The sequence below is a fragment of the Micromys minutus genome (genome assembly GCF_963924665.1).
Source record: "Micromys minutus genome assembly, contig: SUPER_22_unloc_1, whole genome shotgun sequence".
Lineage (NCBI taxonomy): Eukaryota > Metazoa > Chordata > Mammalia > Rodentia > Muridae > Micromys > Micromys minutus.
The window spans coordinates 2076108-2088395 of NW_027667990.1; the positions used below are offsets into that span (position 1 = coordinate 2076108).

Genomic DNA, 12288 nt, shown 5'->3' on the forward strand with positions numbered 1-12288 from the left:
CAAAAAAAATGGCTCCCCTGGAAGAGGTAGTGAGAAAAACCCGATGAGAAGGTAAGCATGTTTGCCAGGTGGGGATGCATCTCAGCTCTGAATTTTATTGTCTCTGTTTTATTCATGTCTTCTTATTGGAAAAAAATCAAAAAGATGTATTTTTTGGAGTCTGTCGGGATGACAAGATTTCTTTCTTTCTCTTTTTTATTTGCAATTTATTTTCAGGTCTTTTAAAAAATAAACAAACTTATTTTTTTAAAAAAAAGATAAATATACAGATTTTCAAAGCATTTGTGCATAAAACTATATGAAAATATTTTTTCAGTACTTAATTGATTTTTATAGGTTTGATAGTACTCTAAATTTACTAGTTATGATGAGCATAAAATACATATAAAATAAATGTAATATGGAAATGTCGAAGTTTTCTTGATATGTAAAGATTAAACATAATGATTTTTAAATACCAAGGATTGCCACAAGGCTGCATTCTTAGCTCTTGAATTATTAATGCTTTAGTGTCTAGAGGTTTACCACACTCTTAGAGGGTGTTATAAGCTTATTTTCAGAAATTATTTCTATCCCAGCTGGATTAAACCCTGATCCTTAACATCTGAGAAAAAACCTTTTTGGAGAATGCCTAGGTGGGATCTAAGGCAACTGAACTAGCAGTAACCATCAAGTGTCTGTGGGTACAGCCAGGGTGAAAGGGGGCATGTATACCTGTTGTCTGTGGGGAAAATATCCAGGAAGAGATTATGCTCGGAGTCCTAGTGCTTGAAATAGTGACAATGGTTGAGGTACAAGGTGGCCATATCAATGTCTTTCTATAATTCAATTGGAAGGCACAGTGTACTAAGCCCTGTGAATACTCACATTGCTGCTATGTTTCTTACATTGGGTATCAGATGTGGATTCCAAGTTCTTATGTGTATTACATTCCTCTGAGATGAAATGGTTACAATGTCACCTTATTCTCCGCTGTGGCATTCATAGCCTAGGCATACAGCAGCATTCTAGTCTTTCAAACCATCTTGAAACCAGGGCTGACGAGCTTCCAGAGGATCTTCACAGCCAACAGGCTCAAGGCAACAGAACTTCAAACTGACTCTCCCAGCACACTCACCTCTCACAACCTACACTGTCCTTTCCTCCCATCACTTGCCCTGATACCAACAAGAAGAAATGTGCTCCCCATGAGCACAACAAATGCCTGCTCCAGAACACAGAAATGTGAAGCCTCCCGACACAGCAGCATTGTTGCTGGCTTACCTAAGCATTCAGTAAATGTGCTGTCTCAGGCAGCTACTCTGCAGGCCACACCACACTCAAAGTGGCATCTATTCAGATTCCTACACATGTGCACACCTAGGATGCACCTTCATGGTTTCTCACAATAACCAGGTGCCTTAGGTATCACTCTAAAGGTGCAGCAACATTTGAACTAGCCATCCTCCTGAGAGTCAACCCCAGAAGGATTGGGACATTGTATGTAGCTGACAGCAGTGCCATTGGCAGACATAGAAAGTGGGCTTCAGGTGTGAAAAAAAGAAAGTCCAGGCTTCTGTCTGCCTGACAGTGTTAAGAGTCTCGTTGCTGGGCTCAAGAACCACACACTGAGGTTTAGAAAACACAGAAAGACAGAGTGTTCCATGAGGGAGATCACTCAGCCTCTGTGACCTGCGTTCCTGTGGGTTTGATGGGAGTAGTTACACAGCACATCTTTTGCACTTTGCCCAGAAAAGCTGTAAATCTTTTGAATGATCCAAAAAGGCTTCTATTCCTAAGAATCTTGAAGATTTGCATCCTAACCACTGCTATCTTTCTAACACTAAGTCTTCTTCCAGCAACAGCTGTGCTCCAGGTTCCTCCATCTCTGGCACCCCTGACTGCTCTAGCTGAGGCTTTCTGGGGACATAGGATCCTTGAGATTGAGATACCTCTGGAGGCCAGTCATACCTACAAAGGGGCATGATTATACTGATCTGGCTATTTTTTTCTCCTTCACCTGCTATCCCATATCTCTGTAGAACAATTCATCTGGGACTTTGTTTTGTTTTGTTTTGTTTTTTGAAGACCATACTTCATTGTCTGCTTTTATTTTTCTGTATAAAAACTATACCAGTATGATTCAGGAAGAGAAGAAAACAAATACACTTGACATTTAGTGTAGAAAAAAGGGAGGTACCGGGGGGTAAACCTATAAGGAGAAGTGAGGGATTGTCATTTAAGGCTGAAAATGATCTCTGTAAAAAGCTGGAGGACTCTGCACGGCCTCAGGAGTAGGCAGAGCCTGCCACTTCATCCAGGTCCTCCCACCGAGTGTCTGGAAACTGAGGCAGGCAGCCCCTCTTCTCACTCCAGTCGCTTTCCTCCTTGTGCAGGTCTTGGTGCTGCAGGGATGCCTCGGAAGGCACAGACTTGCTTCTGTGGGTTAAAGGTCAAATTTTCCAGCAGCAGCTGTCCTCCAGATTCCTCCAGGTCTGGCACCCCTGACTGTTCTGGACAAGCCTCTCTCGGGGCAAAGGCTCCTTGAGGAAAAGATACCTCTGGAGGCCAGTCTTCTTCTTGAGGATATCAAATAAGTTCAAAGACTTTGCCCAACTGGTCAGCTTCAATTTCCACAGAAGAGAGGCTTCTGTTGAAACATCTCTCTGATGATACATGCCTACAGGTGTTGCATAAGTAGACGGCAGAACTTCATGAGCCCAGCACCAGAGGGTAACATCCACAGACACGAGGGCCATCTGGAAGCTGAACATTCTGGCTAGGCCAAAGTCAGCCATCTTGACTGTCCCATTACTTATCACTAGAATGTTCTCTGGCTTCGGTTCCCAGTGAACAATGCAGTTTGCATGAATATAATGGAGGCTACTTAGAAACTGGTGCATCAGATCTAAAGGTCTCAAATGGCAAGCATAGTGGTGTTGCTTTGTGCAGGTATGTCCTCATGTCCTGGTATATATGTTCAAATGCTAGGATGAACTTGATGTCCCCATCAGTTCAGGAAGTAGCACAGATATCAATCAGCCATGCAACACTGGGATGTTCAAAGATCTTCATCATCTTTAACAAGGCTGCGTCATGAACGGTGCTGAGAGAAAGGACTTTCCCAGCTGCTGTTCCATTAGGAACTCTCAAATACTTGAAGGCCACACAGTGGCCACTGTGGGGATCTCAGGCTTAGTGTACCATCCCATAAGCACCAACACCAGACATGGGTACATATCAAATGGTCGCCATTCATGTAGAAGGGGATCTTAAGCTTGGCCAAGGGCAATGAAGGTGTGCTTTTATCTGGGCCTGGGAGCCAGTACCTGAGGCTTTGTACCCAGCTGAGATTTTTTTTTTAATAATGTAGGAAGCTCCCATGAGACTTCTGTGATAAGACTGCCCTCATCTGGAGCTACAATTCAAAAGGTGTTTATCAAAGCCTTTCCCTCTACATTGCTGAAAGAAACAGAGAGAACAGTGGGGTGTGTTTGGCTGTGGGGAAAGGTTTTTAACTTAAAACTCATGCATACAACCATCCTGAGGGAAGTCAAGTATAGTAACTGAAGGTAGAAATTTAGTAACAGAAACAACAATAGAGGCCGTGAAGGGTGCTCTCTATTGGCTTCTTTATGATTTCTGTGTCCTGTTTCCTACTCCCAGCTAAGCTCCAATCCATACTTTCCTAAACACTTACATTCAGTAAATAATGAGGAAAATGTACATCAGGTGGAGTTGAGAAAATGAATAGGGCATAATTTAAAATAAACAATGTATGACTTAAATTTGACCAAATTGTCAGAAAAGTATCCAACCCAGAGGGACAGAGGCAGTCCCTTACTGGCATGCATGCCAGGCACTTCAGGGTGTGAGCTCCTCCTCACTCTTGGAACAATGAAGAACTTGAACTTGTCTCCTTTCACCTTTTAACTCATGCATCTATTAGGAGGCTCAGCCACTTTCCCTCCCACAATCAATTCTATTCTCCATTTGTTTCAGTTCTAGGACTTGTTGCTGCTGTCTTTATCTGCACATGGTGGTCATTAGAGTCATCCTGAACCAAATTCAGACAGGGAATAGAGGGTCTGGACTCTCTATATCCCAGAGTCAGCATGAGACAAAGACCATTGGCACAACTGAACTCTCCTCTCTCCATCCTAAAGTCCCGGGTGTTCCTTTAGGTTTCAGACACACAACATGCTGACATCCAGTAGTCAATGGACTTGACAATTTTTAGTAGTCACTGGCTGTCTCATGTGCAGTTTTTAGTCATTCTGGAAAAGGTAAAGGGTCCGTTGCTTCTCTCATCTCTGAACTTGTCCCAGTTCCCTGTTCTCCTGAGCCCTTTGGCAGTTATCCTAGTTGTAATCTTCCAAGGAAAGTCACATTCAGTAGTATATTCTCAACAGGGATGATCCTGCCACTGTCCAATGTGTCCTGTGTTTAAGTCATCTCACATCCAATGCCTCTGTCTCCTTCAGTGTCTCCTCTGCAGATGATGGTGCTGTGCTACAGAAGCTTGTTCATGTGAGTCCAGGATGGTCATGGATTCCTGACTATGAGGGCTGTGGTTCATTGTTGCTAAGGATCACATCTCAAAATAACAACACTGAACTGGAAATACAAACTGAAATTCTGCTACCTGAGCAAGTTATGCAGAAAATAAGGAAGGATGTTTTACACAGGGACAAGTGTCCAAATGGAATCTATAGTGTTGATCTGGTGCCTGGAAGAGGAACAATGATCAAGTCTCTAATGGGCCACCTCAAAGTCTCCCTGCAGTTCAGAGGAACACCAAGGGCCCGAACTCTGTGGTTGTGATACCAGTGTGGAACATCTCCCAAGCCTTGACACCAGCATCTATAGATAAACAAATAACTGGATTTCTACACTTTTGTTCTGCATGCTAAAACAGTAAAACAACAGGTATATAAGAAATGACATACAAGAACAGGGCCTCTTTGATAGCTGCCCAAACCATCTGATACACAGTCCTTCAATTCCTGTACCCCAAGAACAAGCAACTCTCATTCTCATAGAACACATAAGCTGGCCCTTGTTTCTCTTCCTTCCCCCATTTGTTCTTTCCATCAAGAGGAAGACATTTCCTTCCTGTGCTGACATGGTATTAGGATATGGTTCCCACAGACAACAGAAGCTCCTGAGAAATCTAATGCTTGTATGAGTGAACCTAGAGATGAAAGTGTGGATGGACATGTTCCCCTTCACTTCAAGCTGCAGTGATGTCACCATCTCACGCAGAAGTCCATGTCTTAGTGGAGTACCCGCTGACAAGGTTTTTCTGCCATTGAAACTCAGGTAATGATTGCTTTGTATCCATAGAGGAGACTTGGCCCTACAATTAGCTCCTGGCACTGAGGAGGCAGAAAGGAGGATATACCTGTGACAGTGGAAGGCTGTATGCAAAAATTAATGTGAGGCCAATCTGGAAGCTACATGGTGCATCCCCTGATCTTTTCTTCAGTTTTTCATTGCAAGCTGGTGTTTTCCTAGTGACAGGACTGTTATCTCCCTGACACTCACCCAGCCCTCCTTTTCAGTCTTTAAAATTTGGACAATAGAGAAGGACCTCTAGAGATGAGTCAGTGGGTGAAACCCTGACATCTGTCACTGCATTTCCTAGCAATTCTTTCCTAAGTGTGGGATGTCTGCCAGAACTAGGCTCTCAGTTCTTGCCTTGCAACCTGTTGAGTCACTTCCTGGACTGTGCCTACTCCAATCTTCCTCTAGCACCATGGAAGCCATTTTCATTTCACAGGTCTGACTTCATTCTTACCCACAAGGAGCAAGGGTGAAGACTGGCTCTGAGATGTGTTCCCAGCTTCTAGACTATTTGAAGTGGTGTGATCTCTTCTTTTGACAGTTACCATTCAATAACCAGAGTGAGGTGCAAGGATTTCACTACGTGCTAGATCCCAGGATCATCAGTGTGATACACATGCCTTGTCTGGGGGGCTGACAGACTGACAGAGCCCATTGCATTCAGGAAGATGAAGGTGGTGAGGTAAGTCCATATCAAAAGAGGTAAGAACAGTAATGAAAATGGAGTTAGCATCCTAGTCCTGGTGGTTGGGAAACAGTGTCCCTGAGAAGACAGCTCTGATTGGCTGAGCCTGCAGAGAAAGAAGGCATGAAACTGAGGACATTGAGAGCAACCATGTGGCACTCAGCCATCATGAACACGTGGAACTGAGGAGTGTTTGTGATACTGTGCACACCCTAAAGGGATTTACTCTATTTCATCTCATGGTGAAATTGTGTTCTCTACACAGATCACAGGCCCTGGGAGAGTTGACTGTCACAACAAGCCAAAAGCATGAACTGTGCACTCCTCTTGTGCTGGTGATGGGAAAGTCAGAAGACGAGGAGGCCATCCTGACATAGGGAAAATGTAAGGATGCTGTGTTCCTGCATGTGGTTCCGCCTTTTTCACATATTCATGTTGATCTTCTAAGCAGGTAAGGGTGTGGATAAAAACTGTCACCAGAGGTAAACCTAGACCTTGGCTGTTCATCAGCCTTTGGTTTATTTATTTCCCATGCAGACTCTCAGTCCCCTTGAGCACACCAACTTACTCTCCCTGACTTTATTAACTATGGAAATAAGCGACTGTGTTGTACAGGTAGGTTGAGCTGCCTAAATCACGTATGCTTAAACCTTCTATCAATGCTGTCTTTTCAGACATCTCCAGATAAGATCCTGACATTCAGTACAGCATTCAAGGGTCAAGAGGATCCCTGACCAAAGCAACACAGGCTGGAGCCAAATTGCTGATACTCTGCACCAATTGTCTTCCCTGTTTGTTACTGCCAAGGACAGTCTGAACTGAAAGTCTGTACCTGCTCTCTCAGTGAAGTCACAACCACTTGAAATCTGAATTTGAACTGGCTTTATAGCTAATACTGTTGACCCCAAAATCTAGTTCAATGTCTGAAAATATGAGTTTCCCATTTTCCAACCTGGAACATTCTGTCTCAGGGAAGACAGTGTTTACACGTGAAAGGAGAGACCTGGTGAGGAAGGACAGGTGCCATGTGGCTTTCTCACCATGGCTTCATCTTAACCTATGTCCCAACATTTCTTCATTCCCGGCCCAAGTAAGTAGTATTTCTAGGATGACTAGAGCTCTGAAGTGCTGATAGGGCCTGAGGGATCACTGGGTGTCATGCCCCATGAGGAGACTCTTCAGGATCTTCTGTGAAGGCCTACTTCTCTTCATTCTTCAAACAGCATGTGGGATGAATGCTTCTCTTGAACACTTGATGCTCACTTGTCAGTTTGCAGATCACTTACAAAAAGTTTTCTCACTATGATTGTCTTCTAGATTCCAGCTTACTTTTCCATAGATGGTGTTTAGTGTGGTCACACTTGAAACTGACTAATGCAGTGCATTGACCAGCTAGACTTCTCTAATGCCTAGAGGCAGTGCATGATGGAGCCACAGGATAGAGTCATTTCTATTTCTCTCAGATTTTATTATCACTCATCTGCACAGAAAGAATATTCTGGGCTTCCATCCACAGTTTTCTAAATCTTTTCTGAATGGCATTAACCTAGAATTGACCTACATGTCTAGAAACATGGGAACATCCTATAATGTTCTTCCATATTCACAAACTCACTGCTGTCCTCTCCTTCTGAGCACTGAACCTCTGTGGTTATTGCTAGAGAACTTCCTTTGGTCTGCATATACTTCTTCTCTCCAGAGACTCAGTACAGTGTCAGGATGTCAGGAAGCAATGGGCAGAATCATGACTAAGGTACTGGGAACTCTGTCCTTCTCATCCCATTGTATTCCATCCTCTCTCTTCTCTTTTGCAGATCATGGGGCTTTCCCACAAGAAGTTGCCGAATGTGGCTACCTGGCAGGCCAACCAATAGCCCCTATCTGCCAGACCGGAAGCCACCATCAATGAGTCAAGCAACCTCATCTGCAACATCCCAAACATCTGTAGCATGAAAGTCTGGTAAATGCAGTATGGCCCTCTCCCTTATCTGGTTGCCACCATCAAGTATCAAGTAGCCATTTATTTCAATGTGTAAACCTTGAACTCCTCTACAGATTGGGGTTTGGAAAAGGGTTATGTGCAGATGTTATGGTGGTTCATGTCATTGGTTATTTCTTAAATGTGAGAAATCTGGGTATCCACCAGTTACTGAGTGCTTTCTTTCCTTGTTCTTCACCCATGTTTCACCAATTATGTTGCTCACTAATTTTATGTCAGTGAAATGGTGGCACAATGTTTGCCTCTCAATATGATTGGTATTTCCTGGCAGGTCATTAGTGGATGGGTTTTAAGTGTCTCTGAAATCTACTCTTTGCTGTAATTCGACATACAGCACACACAGAAAGACGTTTTTCTGATGCTTGACAGAACTCTTTGAGGGAGAGTCTTAGATTATGAGTGGGAATCAGAAAATTGGAGTGAGGCAATATGCACCTGGTCCCACTCCTCATGAGTAGGGAGCCACATTTTAATAACTTTGACTGAAAAGTGAACCACCAGATGCCTTCCACTGTTGTCTGTGGATTGCTTTAGAATCATGGAGACTATCTGAAACAAAACCTTTTAGTGCAATTTCCAGGTGACTTGACATGTCCAGATTTTACTGCATTAACTCAGTGAAACCGAGGCATACATACAAAGGGGCTACCTATGTCATATCCACAGTAAACCGCAAAGAGAGATAAATGCATGCATGTAAACTTGCAGGCTTGTGCTCATCTAAAGCTCTTTGCATTTATGTGTTCTGTACCCAAGCCTATGGAAGGCAATGGCAAAGTTGTTGTTTTCTTCCCATATCAATTAAGATAATCAAACAGATCCTCTATAGATATGCTCACAAGAGAACTTCATCTACAGGATTTCTCTGTGAAGATCCCCCCTCCAGGTCACTTCTCCTGCTCTATTGAGAGTTATATGAGCAAAATGTGATCCCAGTGGCAAGTACAGCTCCCAACACTGAGAACTATCAGACTCAACACTAAAGGCATCAGATTCTGATTTTATCTAGACACAAAGACAACATCTTAAACTGTGAACTCCTTGGCCTGCTCAGTTTCTCCCCACATTACACATATCTCTGTTTTCATTCAGCCAAAAGCTCATCACTGGGATGTCTCTACAATGACCTCGACTAATTCTTTCTATACATAGATTAAGATTTCATATCAAGCTTCTTTGCCTCAAGGTTGATCCTTTTGCTATTTTTTTCTGCTAGGTCCTTTTCCAATTATGGAGTCCCTCCTTCCACAAAAGGTAACAAAGTGGTCAGCCTTTCATGCCATTTCTTAGTAGTCTGTGCCTCTTTGAGTAGAACCAGTTCAGTATTGCTAGGTATGTATGATGCTTACAGAACTTACCCTAATCTGAACAGATTATATGGGCACTGAGAACATCTAACCTTGCTAAGAATTTTAATTGTTTACTTATTTTTCTCACTTAGTTTTCATTGTCTATTCTTTATACTGTGTCTATCTGTCTGTCTGTTTCTCTGTTTCTACATCTATCTGTTATTTCAGTTTGGTTTCTATCTCTACATTTGTTTCTAACTCTCTCTTTTTCTCTTCTGTCTCTTAGCTTTTTTTATTCCTTTTGTCTGTGTGTGTCTTTCTTTCTGTATCACTAAAAATCTCCATTTCTATCTGTTTCTATTTCTTTCTGAATCTTTTCCTCTCTGTGTGTTTGTGTTTGGTGTGTGACTCTGTGTTTCTCTATGTCTGTGTGAATTGGGGGATAGCTTATTTATTTCCAGGGTGGCCTGTGAAGACAGACAATAACTCTACTGCGGTATTTCTCAAACCCTTTATAGGTCACAGGGATTGAACCTTATTGTGAATTCTTGGAAAAGTTTTTCTAAGGGAAGAAAATGAAGAATCTGTGACTGTGCCATTACATGCTGGGGAAATAATTGTGGGAGTCTCGGCCTTCACCCACACCTGTGCTGTTCTTCCTTGGAATCCAGTCAGGACAATGGGGTCTATTATTTCCCACATAATTGTCTTGGTTGTTTATTTCGGAATCCCCACACTCTCAGCTTAGTTCTCTAACATTAAGTCTTACTGGATCTTAGCATTCTACTTTATTTTCCCTGTCCTTTCTGCCTATATTTATTTTATCAGAATTTTCTATGGGTAAAACAGTTCATCTGTAACACTTAAAAAGGGGAAATCCAACATCAGGGACACAGAGCCCATACACAAGGTGCTCATATTTAACTACTAGAAATCCAAGCCAGTAAACTTAATCTTGACTCAGTGGTGAAAATGAACTTAAAACTTGAACAGCCCTACAATATTGTAGTTCCTGATGTCAGAGTTCCTAGCTTCACAGTTGAAACTTTTCTATTCCTTTCTAGTTAGTGTCAACAAAACTTCTGCAGAAGCTGGGGATCCAGAAAGCTAGGGGAGGGCGTTTGTGCAGGATGTTGACCCATCATGGGTCATGGTTATGCCTTCCACCTCCACCTTCAACATTAAATATACCTTATCTCCCAAAGGCCACGCCTGCCTAAGTATCCTGAACTAAGTGAGGAAGATGGAGTGAACGTCAAATGAGTGAAGGTCAAGGTCTGGCTGTTATCACAGAATCTACATTATACTGTGGAAGCTCTGAAAAACGGCCCTGTTCTCCATGGGATCTTCATTGGCTGTTAATAAAGAACAACCTCTTAATGGAATAATGTGCCTCTGCCATGATGAAAACCATGTAGACAGTGAGTCTACAGAAGAAAATAGGACTGAAGTCTACCAATAAATAGTTCCAAATCTATCTTCTATGGATCACTAAAACATAAGCACCATGCTACCTCCCTGAAGATGAGTCAAGATGTTGCAGTTAGCGTGGCTTATGACATGAGGTACTCAGAAGCTCACCACAGATCTCAAATACAAATTTAGATTACCCTTCATATGTGATACCCATAAATACAGAAGGGAAACTTATTACAGCCTTCATCTGGTAGATGCAGGTAAGAGGATTACCATAGATAACCTAGATTTCCATGCTCAGACATTGAGACTGCAAACAACTATGAGAGGTAAGGGCACAAAGTAGAGCAGAGTCCTGCATCTCATACCACACATAGCTGAAGTTCCGGGGTTCTGTTCTCAGAGGGCATCTTTGGAAAATGTCTATTTCTTGTAAAACTCTCAGGTCTCTGAACCTAGAGCAGAAGCTTTGTTCATACCATATCCTAAAGCAAGTGAGGTTGGAAACATAGATGCACATGACAAGTCCTACCACTCTCACCGAAGCTGCTGTAAGGGATGTTTCTCATACATCTCTATCAAATGCCATCCAGGTATGATTTCTTGCTAGAATAACATCCCAATGATACAAAATTGGCAATATATGGAAGGACAGGATATTTATTGTGTCTTTGTATTTGTACCCATCTCTGTACATGACTGAGATCATAAAACTATGTCATTTGAGAAAAAAGAAAGCCGGGTAGAGTAAGGTCTCTCCTGAGGACAACTGCCTTGACAACACAGAATCTCATCAAGGCTCACAGGAAAGACACACATATGAAGACCTGTTTGTCATGAGACAGACTCAAGATCTATCCCCCCCCCCTTGCTTTCTTTGTTAAACAACTCTCACACTCCAACAAACCTGGCTCAGTATTTCTCACAGACATCACCTTGGCACACCATCTGAATGTCATTCAATTGAAATCTCTCCCTTTGTGTGACATGGAAAGGTCTTAGTCATGTCCAGTGTCATAACAATTCTTGAGTAATCCTGTTTTAATGCACATTTAGACCTGTCAGAGCAGGCTTTGCTCTTGTGTAACCTGGGCAGATGTTGGCCATGTCCACTGTTTCTGCAGCTCTATAATGAGGCAACATCACAATGAGGCCTGTCACAGCAGGCTTTAATGTGAGCCATGTGGGCATCTTTATCACCTCATGTCTCACCCCCAAACTACACAGAGAACTTAAACCATCACTCAATTCTCTATGGTCTATGTGAAGAGCTGACATTTTCAAGAATTTCAGAGGTGAAGATCTTGCCTTGTTCATCTTTATAGAATTTTAGCTATTCAGACCCACATACAGGGAAACCACGACTGGAAGACTTGTGAGCACCATATCCTCTAGAAACATGAAGCAATGGCATTGGGATTCCTCTAAAGTTTCAGTGACCCATACTCTCATAGCAGAGTGTTGTGTTTTTTAAATCTTAGGGAAGAGATGGTCTCTTTTTCCCACAGATATGAGCTGGTTCACTACTGCTCATACTGGGAGATGAGCATGATCAATCATAAGATATTCTACTT

General features: G+C 42.5%; 1 pseudogene across 1 annotated transcript; it reads right to left on the bottom strand.

Annotated features, from left to right (window-relative positions):
- Window positions 1-2267: 2267 nt before the first annotated feature.
- On the bottom strand, window positions 2268-3057 carry LOC308435386 (cyclin-dependent kinase 4-like; annotated as a pseudogene). The gene has a single exon. The product of its transcript is annotated as a cyclin-dependent kinase 4-like (transcript).
- Between the last annotated feature and the right edge of the window lie 9231 nt (window positions 3058-12288).